Source organism: Apium graveolens, chromosome 5 (genome assembly GCF_009905375.1).
Source record: "Apium graveolens cultivar Ventura chromosome 5, ASM990537v1, whole genome shotgun sequence".
Classification (NCBI taxonomy): domain Eukaryota; kingdom Viridiplantae; phylum Streptophyta; class Magnoliopsida; order Apiales; family Apiaceae; genus Apium; species Apium graveolens.
Genome location: NC_133651.1, coordinates 28,324,884 through 28,328,940, shown reverse-complemented (window position 1 = coordinate 28,328,940; position 4,057 = coordinate 28,324,884). Strand labels below are relative to the sequence as shown.

Genomic DNA, 4,057 nt, shown 5'->3' with positions numbered 1-4,057 from the left:
CAACAATAGTCTTCCTTGGTTCCACTTCAGCTTCCTTCTGCACTTCTTCTTCAGCCACAACTTCTTCATCCGACACTTGAGAGTGTTCGGGATTTGCAACCTTCCCAGACCTTAATGTAATTGCCTTAACCTGCTCCTTAGCTTCCCTCTTTCCTGGTACTTCAGTGTCACTATGAAGTGTACCAGGTTGATGATTCAGCAAGGCATTGACTATTTGTCCAATTTTATTTTCCAAGGTCTTGATAAAAACCGCTTGGCTCTTGCACATGAGCCTCAACTCTTCCAATTCAGATTTTTCATTAGCCTGTTACAGCTGGAGTTGTTGCCTTGGTGCATATTGCAGTTGTTGAAAACCAGGGGGTTGTACTGCTTTGTTTGATACTGCTGATAAGGCTGCTAAACCGCATTCTGAGTGTTGCTCCAACTAACGTTAGGATGATTGCGGTTGTTAGGATGATAAGTGGCTGGTATAGGTTGCTGCGACCTCTGAAAATTACTCACGAACTGAGCTCATTCACTAGAAATGGCACACTGATCAGTCTCATGGGCACCAGCACAAAACTCACAGACATTAGTGATCTGATTAACTCCATAATTAGACAGAGAATCCACCTTCATCGTCAAAGCCTTAAGTTGAGCAGCTATAGCAATAGCTGCATCAAACTCCAGAATTCCTGCTACCTTACCCTGAGATAGTCGCTGAGTAGGATTCTGATATTCATTAGCAGCCATCAGTTCAATCAATTTATAAGCTTCATCGTAGCTTTTAGCTCACAAGGCTCCTCCTGATACTGCATCAAGCATGGGTCTAGAAGTAGCACCCAAACCATTATAGAAACAGTTAATGATCATCCAGTCAGGCATCCCATGATAAGGACACTTCCTAAGTATCTCCTTATATCGATCCCAAGCCTCACATAAAGATTTTCCATATTTATGAGCAAATTGAGTAAGTGCGTTTCTGATTGCAACAATCTTCGCCATTGGAAAGAATTTAGTTAAGAACTTGTGAGCAAGATCCCCCCATTTGGTGATAGACCCTGGTGGCAGAGGATGTAACCAGTACTTAGCTTTATCCCGTAGAGAGAATGGGAAAAGCCTCAACTTAATAGCATCTTCAGAAATTCCGTTGAACTTGAAAGTGTCGCAGATCTCGATGAAATCTCTGATGTGCATGTTGGGGTCTTCTGTCGGAGAACCCCCAAACTGAACTGAGTTCTGTATCATCTGAATCGTGCTCGACTTAATCTCAAAGGTATTAGCCGCAATGGCTGGTCAAACAATGCTAGACTGAATATCATTGATCTTCGATTGAGAATAGTCCATTAAAGCCTTTGGATTTGCTTCCAGTTCTCCCATTGAAATAAGAGCCTCTTCTTCTTTCTCAACTAAGATCTCTTTTTCAACTTGCTCTTCGACTACAACTTCTTCCTCAGCTAGATCCAGTATTCTCTTACGAGACCGAGAACGCGTATGCATACACGCTCGCTAGAGTACCTGAAACACGACAAGGATATAATTACGTAACAACGTCCGAGTCACTGAACTTTAACGACCATGATGAAAAACACATAAACTAAAAATTAACACTGATATCCCCGGAAGCGGCGCCAAAAACTTGTTAGGGCTAGAACACGCGCTAATATTCACACAAGTATACGCGGTCACAAGTAATATAGAATAAATTCTAGTTCGTTCCCACAGGGATAGGTTTAGGTTAATTTCAATCAATGTATCTATGCAACACTAGTATGGTTATTATCCAATGCTAAGACAAATAACAAATTAAGATTGTTTATACTACACTTAACTAAGAGATAATATGAAAGAACATAAACTAAGAGATTAAAGAGAGTTGAATAATATATGACACAAACATGGGATTCTAACTTCCTTAAATACTTCATTCAATAGCCTTTTCATTCTTAACCTTAGCATATAATGATGATGACACTAATCAGATAACAGGAAACTGATAAACGCTAACTTTTGTTGTACGAATACTATACTACCAGACATCCACAAAAGAGATATAAGCTGAATAGACACCAATTATATTGAGACCCTATATGTCTATAGAATTTGATAACATAACGGTTTAACGCACAAGTTATCTCTCGTGATTATATAGGGCAAGTAAGATGGTTAAAATTACCTACGAATCATGCATATCACATACATGAACCTATGCTAGCATGGCAAGTTCTAAACCCTTAAATTCAATTTCGCTTCATTAAAGATTAACACAGTATCTTATAAGTTCGTGATGCTCATAAGAAGAATAAGCACAACTATAACTTGGTTATCATACAATCACCACACACTAAGGCATCGAAACGAATTAACTAAAGAAATCCATAAATAAATCCGTTAGAACCCCACGATAATGATTAGCCCATAATCAGACTCATCATCAACGTGGGTTCCGATGAAAGCATGGTATAATAAACGTAGTCTTTATACTTAATAAAACCAAGTATGAAACAAGAGTATAGGTTTACGAATAAGAAAACTAGCATCCAAAGTTACAACTTAAAACAAAGAATCATAAGAATAAACTAGATCTTCTTTGCCTTGGTTGATTTATGCTCTACGGTCTTCTTACGCCTTCTCCTTAAGCTCTGGTACGTCTTGTTATGAAAAACGAGCATAAGTTATGTTTATATAGCAGCCCATGCAAAGTAGAAGTCTTCTGGATCAAAATTCCACAAGAAACAAGATTTTCTTTTCCAACCTGGCGCGGGCGCGCGCTTGACTTGCACGGGCGCGCTGACATTCTGTCATCCTGGCGCGGGCGCGCACTATCACAGCGCGGGCGTGCCGTCTCTCTGGAAAAAATATTGACTTCTTCTTTTATTGTTGGTTTGAGCTGGTCTTTTCACGAGCTTTTATTCTAGACACCATCCTAATATCAAATTAATATCCAAACAATGCTAATGTCCCTATATTCCTGAATAATGCCTGAAATGCGAAAATACTATAAAAATACATTAAAAACACTAACAACTTGAGTACAAAATATCAATCCAAAGCTTTATGGAGCGTTATAAAGTGTCATAAATGCCACTCAACACTTCATCCAAAGGTTTAGTAAAAATGTCAGCTAATTATTTTTCTGTTGGAATAAGTATAAGCTCAGTAGTACCATTTGCATCATGTTCTCTAATAAAATGGTACTTTACATGAATGTGCTTAATTCTAGGTTGATTAACTGGATTAGCCACAATGGATATTGCACTAGTATTGTCACACATGATTGGAATCTTTTGTACCACTAGGCCATAACCCATGAGTTGGTTTCTAATCCAAATCACTTGAGTACAGCAACTTCCAACAGTTATATATTCAGCTTCAGCTGTGAAAGTTGACACAAATTGTTGTTTCTTACTATACCATGATACAAGCCTTTGACCAAAGAATTGACAGTTTCCACTTGTACTTTTTCTGTCAATCCTGTATTCAGCAAAATCTGCATCTGTGTATCCAACAGCTTCAAACCAGTTCCCTTATGATACCATAATCCCAAGTTTGTCGTTCCCCTCCAATATGTGAAAATCCTCTTGACAGCCATTAAGTGTGATTCTTTAGGATTTGCTTGAAATCTAGCACACAGACATGTTGCAAATATGATGTCTGGTCTACTTGCAGTTAAGTACAGTAAAGATCCAATCATTCCTCTATAACTTGACATGTCTACACTTTTTCCTTTCTTATCTTCATCCAACTTGATAGCTGTAGACATAGAAGTTGATGCAGGTGAACAGTCCACCATTCCAAATTTCTTCAACAGATCTTTGACATACTTGGTTTGACTGATAGAGATTTCGTCACTTCTTTGGCTAACTTGAAGGTCAAGGGAGTAACTTAGTTCTCCCATCATACTCATCTCATATTCACTCTACATAAGACCTGAGAATCTTTGATGCAACTTTTCATTTATAGAACCAAAAATGATATCATTCACATAAATTTGTACTAGGATAATAACATTACCATGTTACTTGTAGAATAGAGTCTTGTCAATTGTCCCTCTAGTGAATCCATGTTTATGTAAAAA

The 4,057-nt window shown here is 38.1% G+C and overlaps 1 non-coding gene across 1 annotated transcript; it reads left to right on the top strand.

Moving 5' to 3' along the window:
• Nucleotides 1–862: 862 nt before the first annotated feature.
• On the top strand, nt 863–969 carry LOC141662420 (small nucleolar RNA R71). Its single transcript, XR_012550538.1, has one exon. It is a non-coding gene; the product is annotated as a small nucleolar RNA R71 (small nucleolar RNA).
• Nucleotides 970–4,057: the final 3,088 nt, after the last annotated feature.